At 44.4% G+C, this 24,690-nt stretch overlaps 1 non-coding gene across 1 annotated transcript; it reads left to right on the forward strand.

Moving 5' to 3' along the window:
* The first annotated feature begins 24,352 nt into the window (after positions 1-24,352).
* Positions 24,353-24,434, forward strand: trnas-gcu (transfer RNA serine (anticodon GCU)). Its single transcript has one exon. It is a non-coding gene; the product is annotated as a tRNA-Ser (tRNA).
* Positions 24,435-24,690: the final 256 nt, after the last annotated feature.

Below are 24,690 nucleotides of genomic sequence, written 5' to 3' on the forward strand. Positions count from 1 at the left end.
TCCCAGGTTGCGAAAGGAAAAGCTGATGCAGATAATGGAAGAGTTTGCCATAATCTTCCAATCTTCCCTGGATACGGGGGAGGTGCCAGGAGTAAACAGTGGCAAATGCGATGCCCTTATTCAAGAAAGGGTGTAAGGACAGTCCGGCTAACTACAGGCTAGTTAGATTAACCGCAGCGGTGGGTAAGGTTTTAGAAAGAATAATCAGGGTAAAAAATCAACAGTCACTTGGAGAGGTTTGAGTTAATTAAGTAGAGTGAGCATGGATTTATAAATGGGAGTTCATGCTTGACTAATCTAACTGCATTTTTTGATGAACTAACAGAGCAGGTTGATGAAGGGAATGCAGTGGATGTTGTTTATATGGATTTTAAGGAAGCGTTTGACAAGGTACCACATAAAAGTGGGGTTTACAAAATTGAGGTTCGTGGTATAGGAGGGTCAGTGTCCAATTGGATAGAAAATTGGTTTAAGGACAGAAAACAGGGAGTCTTATGAAATGATTCTTTGTCAGACTGGAGCATAGTCGACAGTGGTGTTCCCCAAGGGTCAGTGCTAGAACCACTGCTTTTTTTGCTAAAGATAAATGACTTGGATCTTGGAATATTGAGTAGAATCTCAAAATATCCCGATGACAACAAACTTGGAGGAGTGGCAAACAGTGAGGATGATATGAACTGCCTGCAACAGGACAATGATAGGCTAGCAGAATGGGCAGACAGGTGGCAGATGGAATTTAATAATGACAAGTGTGAGGTGATGTATTTTGGCATAAGGAATAGGGAGATGCAATATTTACTTAATGGCACAGTTCTAAAGTGTGTGTTGGAATAGAGGGACTTGGGGTTCATGTGCATCAATCTTTGAAGGTGACAAGACATATTGCGAGTGGTTAGCAAAGCATATGGGATCTTGGGCTTGAAAAAAAGAGGCATTGAGTACAAAGCAGGGAAGTTATGCTGAACCATTATAAAGCTCTGGTTAGGCCCCAATTGGAGTGTTGCTTCCAGTTTTGCTTACCACACTTAAGAAAGAATGTGAGCGTCCTTGAGAGGATGCAGAGGAAATTCACCAGAATGGATCCAGGGATGGAGGATTTTAGTTACAAGGTTAGGTTGGAAAAGCTAGGGCTGTTCTGCCTGTATCAAAGGAGAGTGAGGGGAGAATTGATAGATGTGTTTTCGGCTATGAAAGTTTTAAATAAGTTGGCAAGGAAACATTGTTCCCGTTAACTATTGCTACAAGGACTAGGGGACACAGATTGAAGGTTTTGGACAGGAGGTACAGGGGGAATGTGCGCAAGAACTTTCTGACACTGATTGGTGATGATCTGCAACTCGCTGCCCACGAGGGCGGTGGAAATGGAGACAATCGAGGATTACAAAAGGAATTTGAATGGGCACTTGAAGGAAATAATTTTACAGGGCTATGGGGATCGAGCAGACAAGTAATAACCCGTCTCCACTCCTAGTATTTCTAAATCCCACACATTCGCAAAAATGTGAACAATTCTTTCTTGTTGTGTCTTTCTCAGATTTGTAAACTTCACTGTATTGGAGTGAAGTGACATCTACTGGCAAGAAACAAGAACTGCCGTGATGAGATCAGCCATGATTGTATAGAATGGCAGAGCAGGCTCGAGTGGCTGACTTGCCGACTCCGGCTCCTCGTTCTTATGTTCATAGAATCATACAGCACAGAAGGAGGCCATTCGGCCCCATTGTGCCTCTGCTGACTCTCTTACAAAAAGGTGCAATTAGTCCAACCCCCTGCCTATTTCCCCATAATCCTGGAGAATTTCACTTTGAAATATTTGTCCAATTCCTTTATGAAAGTTATAATTTAATCTGTTTCCAAAACCCTGTCAGACAATTCATTCCAAATCCGAATCAGTTACTGGGTAAAAAGATCTCTCCTCACCTCCCCTTGACATTTTTGGCCAATTGTTTTAAATCTGTGTCCTCTGGTTACTGACCCCCAGGACAGTGGAAACAGTTTCTCCCTCTCTACCCTATAAAAAACTTTCATGATTCTGAACACCTCTATTAAATCTTCCCTTAACATTCTCTACTCTGAGGAGAACAATCCCAGCTTCACCAGCCTGTCCAGAGAACTGACACCCCTCATCTCTGGTATCATTCTAGTAAATCTCCTCTGAACTGTCTCAGAAGCTTTGATGTCCTTTCCAAAGCCTGGTGCCCAGAACTGGACACATTACTCGAGCTGAGATCGAGCCAGCGACGCCCACATCCCACGAACGAATAAAAAAACGCTCCCTAACCAATCCCCAATTCTTAAGCATTTATCGACGCTCCCTGCTCAGTCCCCAAATGAGTTCCGAAGAAGGGTCACTGACCCGAAACGTTAACTCTGCTTCTCTTTCCACAGATGCTGCCAGACCTACTGAGTGAATCCAGCATTTCTTGTTTTTGTGACAGACGCTTCCTGACCAGTACCCAAATCTTATTCATTTAGAGACGCTCCCTGCCCAGTCCCCCAATTCTTATCCATTTGCAGACGCTCCCTGCCCAGTCCCCAATTCTTATCCATTTACAGACGCTCCCTGACCAGTACCCAAATTTTATTCATTTAGAGACGCTCCCTGCCCAGTCCCAATTCTTATCCATTTGTAGACGCCATTTCGGGAAGCCTCACCGGGAAAAGCTTCACCACCGCCATCCGCAGGGATACAGATGGGATTGTTCCATCTTATTGTGGCCCTGAGGCCCAGCTCCAGCTGTGTGAGCCCGCAAAGTCTTCTCGCACTTTGTGACTATCCTGCTCCAACTCCGAACCCGCAGCTCTTGCTGCTGACAAAGCTCTCTACCGCGCCTGCGCGCTCCGCTCCTGTCACAGATAGGGCGGATTCTAGGCCGCTGAGCATTCTGGGTAACACACCTGTCATTAATGCTATTCTTTCAGCTGAAAGGTTTTATTACGTACATTTCATGACCTGGAATCGTCGTGAGTGTTTTCTTTTGCACCTGTCAATGCCTGGGAGGATAGAGTCAGCTTCACTTTGTAGCCATGAGTTTCTGGTGTGAGAAAGTGGTGTTTAACTCAGCATATTTCAGTTTTTGGTCTGTGACTGTGGGTATTATTCAGTACTTGTTTGTTTCTGCTCTTGCTCTGTGAGTTTCACCACATATCTTTCAACAACTTGCATGTGAGCATCAGCTTTTGTCTATATCTATCCGTTTCTGAGAAGTGAGAAAGGGTTTGATTCTATCCCTATCAGTTTCTGTTACATGCATGTGTCTTTAATCTGCACCTCCTCTGAGTGTGTCTTCGTCTCTGTACTTGCAGGTGAATATGTGTTTTGCTTTGTATCTCTCAGTCTTTGAAGTGTGAGCCTGGTTTGTACCTAGTTTCCTTTGTACCTTTCAGTTGGGATATGAAAGAAAGATTTTTACACGTTACCTGCCAACTGCTGCTACGTGACTGTGGGTTTCACACTGTATTTGTCAATTTCTTGTCTGGTAATGCGAAGTTTACAGTGTACCTGTCAGTTTCTTGTATGTGAGTGTTGATTTCACTCTGAAAAGAATCATAGATCATAGAATAGTTGCAGAACAAAAGGAAGCCATTCAGCTCATTGTGCTTGTGCTGCTTCTGTGCACGAGCAACTCAGCTCATGCCACAGACTCATGTCTTCCATGAAAACATGCAATTTTTCCACTTCAGATAATTATCTTATACCATTTTGAAAGCCATGGTTGAATCAGCCTCCATCACACTCTCAAGCAGTGCATATCAGATCTTAACCACTCGCTGTGCAAAATAAGTTTTTCCTCATGTTGCCTTTGGTTCTTTTGCCATTCACCTTAAATCGGTGTCCTCAGGTTACAGAGCCGTGAATAATATTCCCCATTGCTTTCTCAGCACTGATGGATTGTGAAGCAGGAGACAGCCAGAAGTCCCACTGAGCCGCACTGACCCTGAGCTGGGAATTAAATGAGATGAAGTTCAATCTTTCACAGCGAGATGCTGCAGAGAGATGAGCCCCGAATCAAAGTGAGACTTTCTCATACTTTTGCTGAATTTCATTTCAAACACTCCTTGTACTCTCTGCTAATGAAGCCTTAAAAAAGGGAAACACAAAATGGCACTCAAACTCACCACCCTGAAATTAAAAGTTTAATGTTTGACTGACTGAACTGTCACTTCTACTCGGTCTCTTATTGGATGGATGCAACTGTATTCTCCAACGCAGGGGTGGCATTCAAATCCTCCCATGGGTCCACATGTCAGACTGAGTTCCATGTTGTAGACTCAAGCAAAGGAAATCTGTTCAGTTCCAAAACTATCAGTGAGTTGAAGCTCATTACGATCATCATCATCAGAGGTCAGAACTACCTGGTGAAAGAAGACAATCTGAAGAAGGATCCACAATTATTCAATGGCATCGACAAAGTGAAAAACAAGAAAATCGATGAGTCAATGCAAGCCAAACAGCAGAAACACTGAAGAATTCCATTCCATTCCAGTCCAGAACCCAGTCCTGTTGTTTTTGGAGTCAGGTCACAATTACTGCAACAACTTTATATTCCCACTTGGCTATCTGTACATTTAGTTTATCAAGCTCTTTGAATCCAGCTCTCTGGTCCTCAAGCAGGCTCCATATGGAAATCAATTCCGCCTTCTGCAAGGCTGAAACCAATCAATGAACTTAAACTAAAAATGCCAAAGAAGAAGGGCTTGTCCAGGATTTGATCCCAGGATCACTCACACATTAATTAATCACTCACCCTAAGCAAGAATCATACCCCTAGATCAACATGCCCCTGATAGCAGAACTTCCTTTTAGCTCCTGTGGAATTTCACTGGCAGCCAAAGCCGATCATCCATTTTTTTTTCAGAGCAAAGCAACATCTTGCAAATTCTGAAATAAAAACAGAAAGTGTTGGAAATGTTCAGAAACTCTGGCAGCATCTGTGGAGAGAGAAACAGAGTTCACCTTTCAGGGCGTTTTCCTTTTGTTTCAGCCATCCTTTCACACTGCTTCTGTCCACCTAATCTCACTTTCTATTCTATCTAGATTCCACCCACTCACTACCTAAATACAGTTATCATGAATTCCTCATATCTTTTAATAATGACAATTTTATATTTCTGGCCTTTGCTTTGGACTCCACCACCAGTGGAATCATGTCTCCATCAACCCAATCAAACCCATTCGCTATTTCCTCACATTGCAATGTTTCTTTCACCCTGACAGACGATGGAATTTCTGCTGCTTGATTGCAGTTCTTGCTTCCTGCCAGTAGTTGTCACCTCACTCCAGTACAGTGAAGGTGACAAATCTGAGAGCACACAACAAGAAGTAATTGTTCACGTTGTTCATTGTTCAGTGAACAGGTCCCTCTATTCCTGCACACTCTTTAGAACTGTGCCATTAAGTATATATTGCCTCTCCCTATTCCTTCTGCTAAAATGCATCACCTCACACTAGTCACTATTAAAATCCATCTGCACCTGTCTGCCCATTCTGCTAGCCTATCACTGTCTTGTTGCAGGTGGTTCATTTCATCCTCACTGTTTGCCACTTCTCCATGTTTGGTGTTATCGGCATATTTTGAGATTCTACTCTATATTCCAAGATCCAAGTCATTTTTCTGTCGCAAGTAAAAAGCAGTGGTTCCAGCAGTGAACCTTGGGGAACAGCATTGTCGACAACCTTCCAGTCTGAGAATGAATCATTTATTACGACTTGCTGTTTTCTGTCCTTAAGCCAATTTTCTATCCAATTGGACACTGACCCTCCTATTCCATGAACCTCAATGTTGTTAATCACCCTTTTATGTGTCGTTTCTTAAAATCCATATAAACAACATCCACTGCATGCCCTTCATAAACCTTCTCTGTTTGTTCATCAAAAAATGCAGTTAGATTAGTCAAGCATGAACTCCCATTTATAAATCCATGCTCACTCTCCTGAATTAACTCAAACCTCTCCAAGTGACTGTTGATTTTTTCCCTGATTGTTCTTTCTAAAACCTTACCCGCCACTGCTGTTAATCTAACTGGCCTGTAGTTAGCCGGACTGTCCTTCCACCCTTTCTTGAATAAGGGTGTCACATTTGCAACTGTTTAATCCTCTGACACCTCCCCCGTATCCAGGGAAGATTGGAAGATTATAGAAAGCCTTTATGTTATCTGCATCCACATTTCCTTTCGCAATCTGGGATGAAAGCCATCCGGACCAGGTAATTTATCTTCCTGAAGCATAACCAGCCTTTTCAGTACCTCCCTCTCTCAATTTGTACCCTCTCCATTGCCTCTCCACTCTCCACTTCTACTGATATTTTGTCAAATTCCACTTCCTTAGTGATCATTGATACAAGGTACGTATTAACTAGATTAACATTGCCCTGTAGCTCTAAGTATATATTACCCTCTTTGTCCCTAATGGGGCCCACTTCACCGCTGACTACCTGCTTATTATTTATATACTGCTCGAAGATTTTTGGGTTCCCTTTCATGTTGACTGCCATTCTATTCTCGTAGAGATAGGGAATAAGCTAAATATAGAAGATATAAATATTTCCCATCCTTGGGTGAGGTGGAATTTTTTTATGCTGTGAGTGGTAATGTCCTGACCCACGAGTGTGGTGGAAGTAGAGACAATCAATGATTTGAAAAGGAAATTGGATGGATACCTGAAGCAAAGGAACTTGCAGGAGGAAAGGGATCGAGCAGGTGAGTGGAACTGAGTAGCTGGCTCCGATAATTGCTGCAGTCCCTGCGATCCCCCTTAATTTTGTACAAGGTGACAATGTTTGCATCACGCATGTTTTGAGCCCTTGTTGAGCTCGACTATGGAGGGCTCACTGTCCAGTTCCTCCATGACAGGGAAGTCTGGAATGGCACTGAGAGCTACTTCAATGACAATGTTCTCCGTTATGTAGAGTTCAAGATAATGCTCCACTCACCTTTCCATCTGCTTGTTAGGTTCAGTGATGATCACCCCTCTCTTTGTCTTCAAAAGGTGCTGATTTAGTTACTACTGGGCCCATTGCTTTCTTAATTCCTTCATACATCCCTCTCGCATCCCCGGATTCATCAGCAGAGTTTTAACCAGTATTGATTGGTGCAGTGCCGAGCAGTCTGCAGAGACTTGTTTCTGGCAGCTCTGAGAGCATTTAAATGTTGTTTGCTGGGGAATTGTTTGTAGTTCATGAGGGCTCTCCTCTTAGTTGCAGTAACTGACTCAATTTCAGTCCAATAAGCCTCAAACCAGTCAACATTCCTCCCATCTCTTTTCCTATACACAGTGAGTGCAGAGTTATAGGTGGTGGTGTGCAGATGATTCCACTTTGACACTGCACTGAGGCCTTGAGCATTGTTGTCTGAAAGAGCCTGATCGAGGATGTTGAGGAACTCCTGGGTCCTTTCTGGGTCAGTGGTTCGGCAAGTGTTGATCAGAAGACGAGCTTTCATCATGGATGGATGAAGCTTCCTTGGCTGAAGCCTGACCTTGCTACACACCAGGGAGTGGTCAGTGTCACAGTCAGTGCTGTGATAACTGCGAGTGATGAGGACACTGCTGAGGGTGGTATGTCTGGTGAAGATAAGGTCTAGCTGGTGCCAATGGCATGATCTCGGATGTCTCCAGGACACCTTGTAGCACAGCTTGACCTGGAAGTAGCTGTTCATCACACAGAATCCATGGTGACAGCATAGCTCCAGCAACCTCTGTCCATTTTCGTTCATCTTGCCAATCCCCTGGTGCCCTATGCACATTGGCAAAGCTCTGTAGTCAGTACCCAAGCTTGTGTTGAAGTCTCCTAGAAGGTACAGTCTCTCAGTGCTGGGAATTTTACTGATGGCAGTGCCAAGTGTCACATAGAATTGATCCTTGACATCTGGGGTGGAGGTGAGTGTCGGGACATAGATGCACATGAGATTAACTGGGCCAACACTTGTTGACAAGTGAAGAGTAAGAAGTCTCTCTGAGCCTACTGTGGGTGGTTCACTCATCTGAAGTGGCGTGTATTTTACTGTGAAACCCACTCCATGCTCACGACCTGCCTCTTGGGCTTTCCCCTGCCAGAAGAAGGTGTAGTGTTTCTCTTTGAGGGATCCACTTTGGACGAGTCTAGTTTCTTGCAGCACAGCAATGTCCACATTGAGCCTTGTGAGTTCTTTGTCAATCACACCTGTCTTGTGTGTGTCATCAACCTGCAGAAGGTTGTCGGCAAGGCCAGGACACATGGTCCTCACATTCCAGCTTGTGATGCAAAGGACTGGTGTCTTCTTTGTTAAGTTTGTTTTTCTTGGTGCATAGATTATCAATGCGCCTGTTGAGAGATGACTCTCTAAGCTCCAAGCACCCATTGAAGCAAGCAGGTCGTGCCTTCACAGCACCTAACTGACTGCCCAGCTTGGAGTGAATGGTAGCTATCCAATGAGACACTAAGAGCTCTCCCACTGTCCGAAGTAACCCCTGGCGCTCATACTCTACACCAATTGAATGAGAGCTTATAATCAGTAACTGTTTATTCCCGGGTTGTGCTCATGTTTAACCACGAAGCTGGAGTGTCCTCTCCAGGGCAAAGGCCTGGGCAAACAGTATGGAGACCCTGAGCATCAGGACCCCCTCTCAGCATTGCTAGTATTGTCCAAAGGAAAGGAAAAACCAGTACCGATTGTTACCAGCTCTGATGTAGGAGTTGCTGGAAAACTGCCTGATAAGTCACAGATAACCGCCTCCAGGACTCCACTCCAGATTTACTCTCCAGGTTTACTCCCTCAGCCTTCTTATTTATTTATTTAGAGATACAGTACTGAAACAGGTCCTTCCAGCACACCGAGTCTGTACCGACCATCAACCACCCATTTATACTAATCCTACATTAATCCCATATTCCTACCACATCCCCTCAATTCCCCTACCACCGACCTGCACTAGGGGCAATTTACAATGGCCAATTTACCTATCAACCTGCAAGTCTTTGGCTGTGGGAGGAAACCAGAGCACCCGGCAGAAACCCACGCAGTCACAGGGAGAACTTGTAAACTCTGCACAGGCAGTACCCAGAATCGAACGCGGGTCACTAGAGGTGTGAGGCTGCGGTGCTAACCACTGCGCCTTCGCGAGACACCCCTTGAGAAGTGAGACTTTTTGCCCAGAGAAGGGGCTCTGTTTCTTGTCATCAGGATGGAACCACACACCAGTGGGCCTGTATGACATGCACAAGGATATCACACACTGCCCCATCTCTGGTCCAGATCAGAGTCAGACACTGAACAGATTGCAACCCACAAGGACATCACAACCTTCCCGCTCTCTGGGACAGGTCAGTGTGATACACCAAACAAACAGCACCCCACAGGGACCTCATAAATGCCACGTCCCTGTGACAGATCAAGGTCAGACACTGCAAATATTGCAACCAGAGGAACGTCACAAATTGCCCCATCCCTCGGACAGCTCGGGGTCTGACATTGAACATATTGCAACAACAAGGACATTACTGTATAACTCCCTCCATTCTGAAAAACAAGCATTCACCCTACTTTTTACCCTGCAGCCAATTTTGGATCCACACTGCCACTGCCTCTTTCATCCCATCTGCTTGAATTTTGTTAACAAGTCATAGAGAGATGCAAACCTGAAATAGGCCCGACGGCCCACTGAGTCTGTGCTGACCAACCACGACCCATTATTAGTAATCCTACACCATAATCCCATATTCCCTACCACATCCCCACCATTCTCTTACCTACACTAGGAGCAATTTACAACAGCCAATTTATCTATCAACCTGCAGTCTTTGCTTGTGGGAGGAAACCAGAGCACCCAGCAGAAACACACACAGTCACAGGGAGAACTTGCAAACTCTGCACAGTCAGTACCCAGAACTGAACCTGGGTTGCGAGAGCTGTGAGGTTGCAGTGCCAACCACTGTGCCATTGTGCTGCCCCAAGTCTAGTTTATGGTACCTTTTCAAACACAATTTTGATGTCCAGACACGTACCATCAACCTCACCACCCTCGTCAACTCTCTCTGAAACTTCATCAAAGAAATTAATTCAGTAATTATTTCAGACACAATCTTCTGTTAACCAATCTGTACTGGCTGTCATTTATTAGCCCATGTTCTACCAAGTGACAGTTAATTTCCTCCTGGATAATTGTCTCTAAAAGTTTCCCCACCACTGACATTAGACTAATTGGTCTGTAGTTCCTGGGTTTATATCTCTTTTTAAACAGGGCTGTAATATTCACAACCCTTGCAGACTTATCTTTTAATTCTGGAAAGTCTATTGCAGACAATCACTTTGGGCATGACTTTAACCAATTAAAGCAACAGGATACTTGATTAATAAGTCCAGAACTTTTATTGAGAGTAAAATAGTACTTAATAATTGAAAGTAAAATTATACTTAACAAACTTGGGGAATATAACTTTACAGCTCTAGGGACTGGTCGAGCTTGGTCTCAGAGCGTCACGGTCCTCTTTGTCCAGCCTAGATCCCTCATCAGGTGGAGAACTTGGCTGATGATCTGAGCCTTTACCCCTGAGATCTTCTAGTGTTCCTGCACACTGAAACCTTACAAGATCCCTACTTTTAACCCCTGGATGGCCATCACACCACCATGTAAAATAATAATTGGCCCTAGCTGTTGCTAGGTACATTTAATTAGTTCTTAATAATGTCTTCCACTAACAGTCACCTGTCCTCAGAATCTCAGACATGAGTACAATGGAGTGGTTTCACACTGTCTCCCAATCTGATCTGAAACAAGTTTCCTGTTCATTAAATCAAGACTCTTGAAGGTCACGATGTACCATACCATGGGTTTTATCAGGGGTCTGAGAAAGGTCCATTGTTTGAATACATTTAGCTGAAACTGTCCTTTCCCACACAGACACAGAAACTCACAGTAATTAGATTGAACTAACTTTAAATGAAAACCCATTCTCTCTAAAATGTTTATTGATTCATTAATTGTAACTCAATCATGGTTCATTACTTTTACAATCATCTGTTTCAGGATGGGTAGCTACTCATTAATTATACAGGATAGAAACGTTAGTACTGAACACAAAATGGTTCCTTTGGTCATGTGTTAATTATAAAATGGCTTTCTTAACGTTGTTAGTTATGACAATGGATACATGATAGAAATGGTCAAGTTAAACTGAGATCGAACTACCCAAGCTTACCTCCATCCTCCAGTCCTCTGGCATCATTCCCATATTCAAGGAGGATTGAAAGATTGTGGTTCGAGTCTCCGCTATTTCCACCCTGACTTCCCTCAGCAACCCAGGATGCAGCCCATCCAGACCGGGTGACCTTTCTACTGTGAGCACTGCAAACCTTGTAATTGTCTCCTCTTTATCTATTTTCATCCCCTCCAAATTCTCCACTTCCTCCTCCTTTCCTGTGACATTTGCAGCACCCGTTTGTTTTGTGATGACAGATGAAATGTACTTAATTAGTACCTCAGCCACACCCTCTGCCTCCACAGGATCTCCTAATTGACCCACCCTTTCATTGACTGTCCATATGTTTAGTAAAAGACTTCAGTGTTCCCAGTTATGTGACCTGCTAATCTTTTCTCATACATTCTCTTGCTGATCTCATTTCCTTTTTCAGCTCTCCTCTGCACTTTCTGTATTCTGCTTGTTTCTCTACTGCATATGAATCCTCACATGATTTTTCAGTGAATGGTTTCTGAACTATTTTGTTAAAGGATTTAGTTTTGTAAATTTCTCCCTAGCTCCCCTCATGGTCAGGCAGAAAGTTTAACTGCTGTGTTTTCAAACAGCAACAGCTTTATTTGAAAAGCCATTGTGACAGGATTCCGGGTTTTAATCCAGTCACAAATCTGGTTCTGATGTCTTGTGGCTCCAGCTGTCACATGACCTGTCAGAGGATGACCTCATAATTGACCCAGTCATGGAGATGTGGGTTGATGTTTAAATTGCTTCAAAATAATTTTCCAGAAGGACAATTAAAATGAATCGATATATAAAAGGTAGATTTTGTGAATTTGTGCTCCCAGTGGAAATTCCTGCAGAGTCTACTGGTTTTCATATCCCCAATTCCCCACAGGAAGCTCTGTGCTCGGAGTCTGTATTCCTTCCATCAACATTATACAGAATCATTTCTTGGGAGACCCCAGTGTGAATTGTAGACAGGTGGGCCAGTTTTAACTTTCAAAGTAACACAGAAGCAAAATACTGCAGATACTGGAAATCTGAAATAAAAACAGAAAATGCTGGAAATATTCAGCAGGTCTGGGAGCATCTGTGGAGAGAGAGACAGAGTTAACGTTTCAGATCTGTGACCTTTCATCAGAACTGAGCTGAAATTGTCAGAGGGACTGAGATTGTGGAATCAATTTCAGGGTCAAAGACATTGTACTTGGTAAGGATAGGAAAATGGAGATTATTAAGTACAGTGCAAAAATATAGATGCTTTTACATTATTTTAATCAAAATTGATTTAAACTTTGTGCTCATGAATCCTATCTTTTGATCACAATGACACTGATAACAATGGAAAAAGCAAGACTTGCATTTCACGACTTTTCAAGTGGTCACTCAACAGTACAATAGAGTACTCTACAATAAAGATGTATAAGATTCCCACCACACAACTGCCAGACGATGACAATCCCAAACAAGAGAGAATCTAACCATCTCCCTTTGACATGCAATGGCATTACCATCGCTGAATCCCCCACTATCAACAACCTGGGGGTTACCATTGAGCAGAAACTGAACTGCAGTAGCCATATAAATATTATGGCGACAAGAGCAGGTCAGAGATTAGGAATCCTGCGGCAAGTAACTCACCTCCTGACTCCCCAAAGCCTGTACACTAGTCAGGAGTGTGATGGAATACTCTCCACTTGTCTGGCTGGGTACAGCTCCAACAGTACTCAAGAAACTCAACAGGACAAAGCAGCCCGCTTGATTGGCACCCCATTTACAACATTCATGCCCTCCATCACTGGCACACAGTGGCAGCAGTGTGTACCATCCACAAGATGCACTGCAGCAATGCGCCAAGGCTCCTTAGACAGCACCTTCCAAACCCATGACCTTTATCACCTAGAAGGACAAGGGCAGCAGATGCATGGGAACACCACAACCTGCAAGTTCCCCTCCAAGCCACACACCATCCTGAATTGTAACTGTATCACCGTTCCTTCACTGTTGCTGGGTCAAAATCCTGGAACTCTCTTCATAACAGCAGCACATGGACTGCAGTGGTTCAAGAAGGCAGCTCAGCACCACCTTCTCAAGGCAATTAGGGATGGATAATAAATGCTGGCCGAGCCAGCGACACCCACCTCCCATGAATGAATAAAAAAAATGATAATATCCTGTAATCCTCCAAAGTAGAAAATACAGATGGAAATGGAAAATAATAAAACACAGTCAGCATGGATTTCACAAAGAAAGACTTGATTAACCTTATCTTTGAAAAATCAACAGCAAGAATAATATAGCAGATGTAGAAGAGTTTAAGTTAATAAAGCCTCATCCGTTTATGTGCTTGAACCATCAAATTGTAGGTGAACAAACAAGCACACTAACTGACAGAGCTGCATGTTGTGCTTTCTAGATTACCCTAAAGCAGGGTGTCAATGAGTTAAAGCTACAGGTTGCTGCAACCAGAATAGCCATTGTCTACTATCAGTTTTACTGTTATAAATAAAGATGGAACATTCATTGTGAATCTATAGAAACAGTCTGGTCCTGCACACTGCAGACACATCCACGTCATCACCAACCAGCTCCCAACCAGCTCTCCTATAATTGGTGCAGTTATTTGACTTTGCCCCATTCGCTCCATGGAATTACTTTTAAAAGATTTTAAATTACAAGCAGTTTTGTTAATGTTCAGCCTTTGAGAAGAAATCATTCCCTGGCCACAGTGGAGAGAGCATTGAATATAAAACAGTAGACTACCAGGTAACACAGTGAAAGCTTATCAGCTAATCTATAATTACTTAGTTTTCTTATTTTTGCTCTTGCTATTTGGTTTTTCATCATTTTCAGCTCCTGACTGTGGATATGATTGTGATTAAATGTGAAAAGATGCACTGTGTCTCAGCCCCGGTATATTGGCTCTTTCTCTGTACAGTGCTGTACACACTCAGATACTGACAGTGTTTCTCCCTCCCTCAACCTTCCAGCCCTGACGGTGCAGAAAGCGCTGCTCAAAGTTACACATTCTGACTGTTGACAGTTGATTAGTGAGAGATTATTAACGTATCCTTCTGCAGCGCTGCCTCGGTTAATAACAGCAGATCGAAGTCACATTTCAGATACAGAAACAGACGCATCAATTATTCACTCTTTCCCAGAGTGAGTGAGGCCGGGACAAGCAGCAACATTCCAGCCCCACACTCTGCAATTACCCAGCACCAGCGGAAAGCAGTGAATACAGATTCAATCAGTGGGTTAATGTCCATTACCGGGATGCAAGATTCCACGGCCCAGGACAAACATCCCCATACACCGAGAACAAGCTCAGGAAAACCCGGGGGAGTTAATATCCCAATCACTGAGCATTCCAGTAACATTGAAGAAGTTCCAGAACTGAGTGAACCTTTCAAAGTACAGAAGTGATGACGAGGTCAAAAAGGTCTGAACAGTTGAGGTGACTGAGCGGTTTCAGCTTCTCTGTTCAGGTTGCAGCTTTCACTGGAGGCATGTGTTTAAATCCCACTTCTGACAACTTGATTTTCAGTTACTTTGCAGAGCTTCCTTGAAGGTTTGAGGTAGAGTAAATACAGAGGAAGTGCTTCTAACTGCTGAACGGTCAATAACCGAAGGTTACAGATTTAAGGTGACTCACAAAACCAGAAGGAACATGAGGAAAAATTCCTTTCTGCAACGTGTGGTTAGGATTTCAGTTATGTGGATAGATTGGAGAAGCTGGGGTTGTTCTCCTTAGAGAGGAGATTTGATAGAGGTGTTCACAATCATGAGGGGTCGTGACAGACCCGATAGAGAGAAACTGTTGGGAGAAGGATTGCGACTCAGGTAAAAGCTGTGGCTCAGTTGGTCACACTCACCTCGAAATCACAAGCTTCTGGGTTCAGATTGCACAGCTGACACTCCAGTGCAGCACTGAGGGTGTTGAAGGTGCTGCCTTTCAAGTGTGATGTTAAACCAAGACCTGGTCTGCATGTTTGGGTGAATGTAAAAGATCCCATGCTGCAATTTCAAACAAGTGAAGAGCAAGTATTTTATTTTTATTGAGAGCTACAGCACTGAAACAGGCCCTTCAGCCCACCTCGTCTGTGCCGACCAACAACCACCCACTTATACTGATCCGACAGTAATCCCATATTCTCTACCTCCACTAGGGGCAATTTACAACAGCCAATTTACCTATCACCTGCAAGGGAGGAAACTGGAGCACCCGGCAAAAACCCACATGGTCACAGGGAGAACTTGCAAACTCTGCACAGGCAATACCCAGAGTCGAACCTGGGTCCTTGGAACTGTGAGGTTGCAGTGCTAACCATTGCACCACCCCTCGTGTTATGATCAATATTTGTCCCTCAATCAGATCAGTTAGACATTATCACATTGCTGTTTGTGAATATCAGCTCCTGCATTTCTGACATTGCAACAGTGATTGCACTTCAAAAGTATTTCATTGCCTACAAAGTGCTTTGATATATCCAGTGGTCTTGAAAGGTGCTACATAAATGCAAGTCTTTTCTTTCTTTATCACAACACATTGCAGTGTAAAAAATGGTTCTTCATGGCACCTCTGGTTCTTCTGCCAATCACCTGATATCTGTGTCCTCTGCTTACAGACCTTTTACCACTGGAAACAGTTTCTCCTTATTTAAAATATTGAAAACCTTCATGATTTTGAACAAATGTGTCAAATCTCTTCTGAATTTTCTCTGCTGCAAGGAGAACAACCCCAGCTTCTCCAATCTCTCCACATAACTGAAATCCCTCACCCTGCTACCATTGTGGTAAATCTCTTTTTTATTCTTTCATGGGATGTGGGCACTGCTGACACAATGTGATTCCTGTCAATGCAGCGGTCCGCTGACATCATCAGACTGTGCCAAGCTGCTCATAGGCACAGCTACATCTTGCCAGGATTAAGTGGCACATGCGTAGGATGATGTCATTGCACAGCACCAACATCATCGCATATCTGCACCTGGTCCATCTTCGCACATGTACGCTAAAGCGTCATCGGGTATCCAGCCCCTCACTCAGCTAGAGGAAGCGGCTGAATAGGAGACTTTGAGGCTGGAGCTCTCCCCCCTCGGCAACTCGCTCCAGGCCTCGACGCTTCCTCCCCTCAGCCGCTCGCTCCACACCTCGATGCTCCCCTGGACAATTGTTCCCCGCCCGCGTCATCCAGCTCTATGGCCGCTTGCTCTCTGCCCTCCAACCCCTGCTCCAGCCGCTAGCTCTAGGCCGTGCCACTTCCCTCCTCTAGGCCACTCACTACTCGCTCCTCCGTCACACTTTGCAGCCCACCTTACTTCTTCGGGCGGCGCGTGGAGACTGGACAAACGTGGGAGCAAGGAGCCGAGAGAAGGGAAGCAGCGCGGCCTCGAGCTAGTGGCTGGAGGGGAGGGGGGGGGGGGTGGGGAGTGAGCGAACGACCGGAGAATGGGGTGACATGATCGGGAGACAATCGGCCAGGGAAGTAGTGGGGGGGGAGCAGCGAGGTCTGGAGCGAGCGACTGTGGAGGGTGGAAGCGGCCGGTGCGAAGGAGGGGGAGAAAGCGAGTTGTGCCACCTAGTGGTTGCATTGTCAGCAAACGCAGCCTTTATTGTCCATCCTTAATTGCCCTTGAGAAGGTGGTGGTGAGCCGCCTTTTTGGAGCTGCTGCAGTCCATGTGTTGTTCGTAAACCCACAGTGCTGTTAGGAAGTGAGTTCCAAGATTTTGATCCAGTGACAGTGAAGGAATGGTGATATAGTTCCCAGTCAGGACAGTGTGTAACTTGGAGGGGAGCTTGCAGATGTTGGTGTTCCCATTCATCCAATGTCCTTCTCGGTGGTCGAGATTGGGGGTTTGGAAGGTGCTTTCGAAGGAGGCTTGGTGAGTTGCTGCAGTGCATCTTGTCGATGGTACACACTGCTGCCACTGTTCACTGGTGGTGCAGGAAGTGAATATTTAAAGTAGTGGATGGAGTGCTGATCAAGTGATCTGCTTTGTCCTGGATGGTGTCGAGTTTCTTTGGTGTTGTTGGAGCTCCACTCATCCAGGCAAGTGGGGAGTATTACATCACACTCCTGACTTGTGCCTTGTAGATGGTGGACAGGAGGTGAGTTACTTGCAGCAGAATTCCCAGCCTCTGACCTGCTCTTGTAGCTACGGTATTTATATGACTGATCCAATTCAGTTTCTGCTCATTGATAACCCCCCCGGATGTTGATTGTGAAGGATTCAGCAATGGTAATGTCATTGACTGTCAAGGGGAGATGGTTAGATTCACTCTTGTTGGAAATGGTCATTGCCTGGCATTTTTGTGGCGTGCATGTTACTTGCCACTTATCAGTCCAAGCCCAATCTTGCCCAGGTCTCTCTACATGTGGACACGGACAGCTTCAGTATCTGAGGAGTTACGAATGCAACTGAACATTTTGCAATCATCAGTGAACATTTCCACTTCTGACCTTATGATGGAAGGAAGTTTATTGATGAAGCAACTGAAGACGGTTGGGGCCGAGGACACTACCCTGAGGAACTCCTGAGCGATGTCTGGTACTGAGATGATTGGCCACCAACAACCAGCACCATATTCCTTTGCGCAAGGTATGACTCCAACCAGTGGAGATTTTTCTCCTTGATTGCCATTGACTTCAATTTTGCAAGGGCTCCTTGATGCCCTTGGCAAGAGCAGTCACTGTCACCTCACCTCACCTCCTGAATTCAGCTCTTCTGTCCATATTTGGGCCAAGGCCATAATGATGTCAGGAACTAAGTGGCCCTGGCGGAACCCAAAATGAGCGTTGGTGAGTAGGTTATGGCTGTGTAAGTGCTGCTTGATAGCACTGTCAACGACACCTTCCATCACTTTACTGATGATCAAGAGGAGGCTGATGGGGCAGGAATTGACCGGGTTGGATTTGTCCTGCCTTTTGTATGCCGAACATACCTGGGCAATTTTCCACATTGCTGGGTAGATGCCAGTGTTGTAGCTTGGCGGGCGGCGTGGCTAGTTCTGGAGCACAAGTCTTCAGCACTGCAGCCAGGATGTTTTCAGTATCCAGAGCCTTCAGCCATTTCTTGATATCATGTGGAGTGAAGTGGATTTAGCTGAAGATTGGCACCTGTGATGCTGGGGACCTCAGGAGGAGGCCGAGATTGAACATCTACTTGGCACTTCTGGCTGAAGATGGTTGCAAATGATTCAACCTTGTATTTTGCACTGATATACTGGTCTCCCTTATCATTAAGGATGGGGATATTTGTGGAGCCTCGTCCTCCTGTTAATTGTTTAATTATCCACCACCATTCAGGACTGGATGTGGCAGGACTGCAGAGCTTTGATCTGATCTGTTGGTTGTGAGATCACTCAGCTTTGTCTATTGCATGCTGCTTCCGCTATCTGACATGCAAGTAATCCTGTGTTGTAGCTTCACTCATTTTTAGGTCTGCTTGGTGCTGCTCCTGACATGCCCTCCTGCACACTTCATTGAAGCACTATTGCTCCCTTGGCTTGATGGTAATGGTAGAGTGAGGGATATGCCAGGCCATGAGGTAAGATATTGTGTTTAAATACAATTCTGCTGCTGCTGATGGCCCACAGTGTCTCATGGATGCCCAGTTTTGAGCTGCCAGATCTGTTCATTTCTTCCCTCAAATATAATTGAAAAAAAAATTCTGAAGAAATGCATGAACTAAATAAAAAGGAGAGAGAAATAAATACTGACAAAATAGAAGGCAGCATTTGGAAGGTAAAAAGATTTCAGTTTTATTATTGATGAGTGAGAGGAATATATCACACTTTGGGGCTTCTGGAAGTGGATTTACTGATAATCTGGGGAATTGATCGGAAACTGCTTCATAGTTGGTGGAACAAATTCCCGCCCTTGGGGTGGAGCCAACAGCTGCATCCGTCCAATAACAGACAGAGTAGAAGTACTGTATCAGGCCTTGTTAGCTCAGTTGGTAGAGCATGAGACTTTTAATCTCAGGGTCTTGGATTTGAGACCCTTGTTGTGTGGTTGTTCTTCCCTTTTTCAGACTTCATCAGCAGAGAGTTCAAAGAGTGTTTGAAATTAAATTCAACAGCATCACCAGATTTCAACTACTCCCCCCCCCCGCCCCCTCCCAGTGTAGTTGACAGGACTCTCAACCTCTGCCTGCCCCCTTCCCCTCCCTCCCAGAACTGCGACAGGGTTCCCCTTGTCCTCACTTTCCACCCCATCTGCCTCCACATCCAAAGGATCATTCTCCACCATTTCCGCCACCTCCAGCTTGATGCCACCACCAAACGCATCCTCCCATCCCCTGTCAACATTCTGAAGGGACCTTCAGAGAGGGACCAGAGTGGACCCTGGTCCACTCCTCCATTACCCCCCTACCTTGTCCCTTTCCCAAGGCACCTTCCCATGCAATCGCAGGAGATATAATACCTGCCCTTTTCCCTCCTCTCTGCTCATTATCTAAAGCCCCAAACACTCCTTTTAGGTGAAGCAGCGATTTACTTGTACTTCTTTCAATTATGTATACTGTATTCCCTGCTCACAATGCGGTCTCCTCTAAACTGGAGAGACCAAACGCAGATTAGGTGGAACACCTCTGCTCAGGCCGAAAGCATGACCCTGAGCTTCTGGTTGCTTGCCATTTCAACACTCCCCCTGCTCTCATGTCAACATTTCTGTCTTTGGTCTGCTCCAGTGTTCCAGTTAAAATCAACCCAAGCTCGAGCAGCAGCACCCGACCTTTTGATTCGGCACTCTGCAGCCCTGTGGATTGAACATTGTGTTCAATAACATCAGAGCATGACTGGTGTCAGGCAACCACAAGCATTAACACACTCTTTGCCTTTGTCCCAGGACAGCTTTGTTATTTAATCTCTCCTGCCCTCTGCCCGATCAAACACCTTCCCCTTTGTTCTCTCCCTCATGCCCCTCCCCTTCACTTGTTTAAAACCTAATTCTTTTCTAACCAGTGTCAGTTCTGATGAAAGGTCACAGACCAGCACAGTGGTGCAGTGGTTAGCCCTGCCACCTCGCAGCTCCAGGGACCTGGGTTCGATTCCTGGTACTGCCTGTGTGGAGTTTGCAAGTTCTCCCTGTGTCTGCGTGGGTTTTCTCCATGTGTTCCGGTTTCTTCCCACAAGCCAAAAGACTTGCAGGTTGATAGGTAAATTGGCCATTATAAATTGTCACTAGTATAGGTAGGTGGTAGAGAAATATAGGAAAAGGTGGGGATGTTTGGTAGGAATACGGGATTAGTGTAGGATTAGTATAAATGGGTGGTTGATGTTCGGCACAGACTTGGTGGGCCGAAGGGCCTGTTTCAGTGCTGTATCTCTAATCTAATCTAACCAGAAATGTTAACTCCGTTTCTCTCACCACAGATGCTGCCAGAGCTATTGAGTATTTCCAGCGCTTTTTGTTTTTATTTCAGATTTCCAGCATCTGCAGTATTTTGCTTTTATTGTGTCAGAAAGTCTTTCCTTGATTCAGGACTCTTACCTCTCTCCAGAATCTCTCTGCTAAAGATTGAACTTTATCTCATTTCACTCACAGCTCAGGGTCAGTGTGGCACAGTGGGACTTCTGGCTGTCTCCCACTTCACACTCCATCAGTACTGAGAAAACAATGGGGAATATTACTCGCATGTTGTGTTCTGTAACTTTTTACAAACACCTTAATGTATATATTGTCTTCCAAAGCAGTGACAGAATGGTGGCTTTAGTGTGTTGTTGAAATAGCTTTGTTGAGTTCGTGCTGAACTAACAGTTAAACAGTTCTTGGTTCAATCCCAGGTTTTGGCACTTTCAACCTCTCCTGTGTCTTTTTCTTTGGCTCCAATTGTCAAGCTGCATGATTTACTCTGAAATTAGCACCAGAGAACCAAGGCACCAGCGAGCATGAGGAGCTGAAATTAGCACAGATCAAATCCACTTAATATTTCTGACTGAAGATGGTTGCAAATGCTTCAGCTTCATCTTTTGCATTGACGTGCTCAGCACCACCATCATTGAGGATGTGAATGTTTTTGGAGCCTCCTCATCTTGTTAGTTATTTAATTATCCACCACCATTCACGACTGAATGTGGCAGGACTGTGGAGCTGTGATCTGATCCTGAGGGAGATATCTGTGCGTGGAATGGCGGGATGTATGGAGAGTGATCCTGAAGAGGGTGTCCGAGCCTGGAGTGGAAGCTTTCCGTGGAGGTGCAGGAGTAGGCCATTCAGCCCCAGTGTTTTATAAAGGTTTAGCATAACTTATTTGCTTTTACTCAATGCCTCTATTAATAAAGCCAAGTGTCCTGTTTGCTCTTCGCAACCTTTTCAAACCTTGATCAAAAAAGATTGGTGTACATTGTCTCATTCTTCCTCCCAAACTGTATCACTTCACAATTTTCTGTGTAAAATTTTATCTGTTGTGTGAAAGCCCATTTTATCAGTGTGTTTAAGTTCCTCTGAAGTGTGTTACTGTCACTGGCATAGGACGAAATTCACGAGCATTCTTTGATGCTATCTCCGTGGAAAGAGCAATCTTACACACTAGCTCAAATTGGGATTTTGTGTGTTTAGTATCTTTTCTCATCCACCAATATAAGCACAAATCTGTCTCACAATGTACGGTCTAAGAATGTGCCAATGTTGCAATGTGGTGATAAATTCTTCAGTGTCACAATGCACTCACCAACTGTTTCACTACTTTTCTGATTTCTGGATCCAAGTTTGTAGCTTTCCGCGATCTCTAGTGGCTTAGGGTTGAGTCTCACTTCAACGAAGAAACGGAAAATTATGATTTAAAGATTACACTGTCAATCATTCACATCTCTGTCTTCTCCTGAACTTCGAGTTCAAATTTGTTTGTGAAGTTGAGTCACACGTTAAGACAGCACAGTCTTTGTCTTTGTGAAGGAAGTGATTTGGGAATGGCTGTTTGAAACTGTCCCTTCTTGCACAGAAATTCAGTGCAAATACTTGATCACTCACAATTTCCTTGAGAGAAATTTGTTCACAATCGCATTCGACACGGAAACTGCCTCAGCATTAATCTCACTGAAGCAGAATGTGACCGTGTTGTATGTTTCAGAATGTTGGTGCCGTTATTTGTCGCTTTTAACCGAGACCGGGACACAGGGAAAGGTTCATCCGAGTTTGGAATATATTATCATTCAGGAGGAAGAAAAATCAACAGGAACCAAATAAGAAAACCCAGTCTCTGGATTTGAGAATCTGTAGATCCGCTTTGGGAAAGTGAATCAGAGCAGAATGAAGGGTGAACTGTCCAACTGCCCAGAAGAGATGAAGACACAGCTCAGTCAACACGTTCCCCTGGTTTATGATGCTGGAACATTCCTCACACAGAAATGATTCAACCCAATGACAAACATTCTTACAGTTGATAATTTATGCTACTGATTTAAGGACTGTCTCATGTGGTTACCGAGTGATGACGAGAAGATATTAAACTTTGTTCTATTCAATCGAGCTGTGATGAAGTTTGAATTTTTCTCTCTTTTATAAACAGTATTTGAAGGGTCTCGGTAACAATGTTCAGTGTTGATGAGAGTGGGGTCTGGGTGAGAAGCTGCTGAGTGTGACAGGGTCAGGACTGGATGCAGGAAGTTCTCTGACAGTCTCTCTCTCTCTCTCTAATGGGTTTGAGTTGATTTACGACTGGTAGCTTTGATTTTACTTTTCTTATTTAGAGATACAGCCCCTTTGGCCCACCGAGTCTGTGCCAACCAGCAACCACCCATTTATACTAATCCTACATTAATCCCATATTCTCTACCACATCCCCACCATTCTCCAACCACGTACCTACACTCGGGACAATTTACAATGGCCAATTTACCTATCAACCTGCAAGTCTTTTGGAGGTGGGAGGAAACCAGAGCACCCGGCGGAAACCCACACAGACACAGGGAGAACTTGCAAACTCCACACAGGCAGTACCCAGAACTGAATCCTGGTCGCTGGAGCTGTGAGGCTGTGGTGCTAACCATTGCGCCACTGTGCCGCTGTTGGTGTTTTGATAAATGAAGGAAGTTCCCTCCACCCATTTTTTTTTGGACAGACAGTGTGGTATAAGGATGCCTCGGGTTAATGCTGAAGATAGTGGGATCAACCCCTCCCACTGTCAGAGAGATGATGTAACAGTCACATGAGATGAGGTTTGGGAGAAGAGAGAGCAGCACCAAGGATGCTAGCTTAGCAGGCTTGATGAGTGTGTATATAGTATTGTGTAAATTAGAAAGAGTTCTTAGTTCTTTCAGCAGGAACTGTGTCCAGAAAATATCGACAAACTCACAATTTTATTATTCAGGAGTCGGAACACAGATATTAGTTCCAAGTGACAGTTCTGGGACCAATTAACAAAAAAAGTAGAGAATAATATTACTCACTGATTGAAATCCCCCAGTGAGGAGACAGTTAAACAGGTGGTCTGTTGGGGCATCCTTCAATCCAAGGTTCAGCAACATTTAATCTCCCTTTTTGGGGAAATTCTCTGTTATTTGCAACGTTTTTTATCAGCTTTGATGGACGAGTGAAAAAACTGAAAAAATTGAACAGTTCCATCCTTTCTTTTCTTCCTTCTTCTCTTTTCTGTCTCAGATCAATATAATGATGAGAATCCCAATTTAATCTGCTGTTTCTGGTGTTTTATCCATTCCAATCAAAATTTCAACATTCCAATCAAATCTATTTGTTATTCCACAGTGTCTCTCCATGTGTTTTATTCTGTTGTATTCTCTCACAGTCTGTTTGATGATCAATGTTACATCTCACTCTCTGTTCTGGTGAAGATCAGAAGCAGTGATATCTGTTTACACCACCCGACAAGTCGGCCTGAGGCTGTGCCTCGCTGATCATGTGGAGTTAAAGCAATTCTTCCAGTCAGTTAGTTCAGTTGTCATTTCATGAGAAATTCGGTCATCATGACTTCGTCAGTGACCTAATGGTTCAGGTGTCTGAGTGATGTTAATCATGATGTGATGAAATGATTGTATGTTCCAGTCTTTCCGTGGTGGGTTTTCATACTGAGTAGAAACGTGTTGGACATGGTCTGGAAATGTTTCACACCGCTCCATTCCCAACTTCATTTACTGACAGAAGATATATTTCCATCATTACACAGCTGGCTGCACAGCCAGAAGCTGTGCTGAAGGTGACAGCTGTGTCAATGCAACTGACAAGGTGGCTGAGAGGTTAAGGCGATGGACTGCTAATCCATTGTGCTCTGCACACGTGGGTTCGAATCCCATCCTTGTCGCTAGTTTATGAACAGTTCAGTGTATTGTTTATGTGGAAAGTCAGCCTCGAAACCTGTTCTTGTCTTTGTCCAGACCGTGATTCCAGAATTTGTTATCCTTTATTAAAATTGAGACAGACAATTGGAATTCTTCACCCAAACTGCACTGGAATGAAGATCAAATAGGGATCACGAAACGGAGTAGTATTTTTCCTCCCCTCCTTCCTTCCATCTTTACTTTCTCTGGATTTGCACCAAGTGAAAGACAAATGGGAAA

Source organism: Heterodontus francisci, unplaced genomic scaffold (genome assembly GCF_036365525.1).
Source record: "Heterodontus francisci isolate sHetFra1 unplaced genomic scaffold, sHetFra1.hap1 HAP1_SCAFFOLD_59, whole genome shotgun sequence".
Classification (NCBI taxonomy): Eukaryota; Metazoa; Chordata; class Chondrichthyes; order Heterodontiformes; family Heterodontidae; genus Heterodontus; species Heterodontus francisci.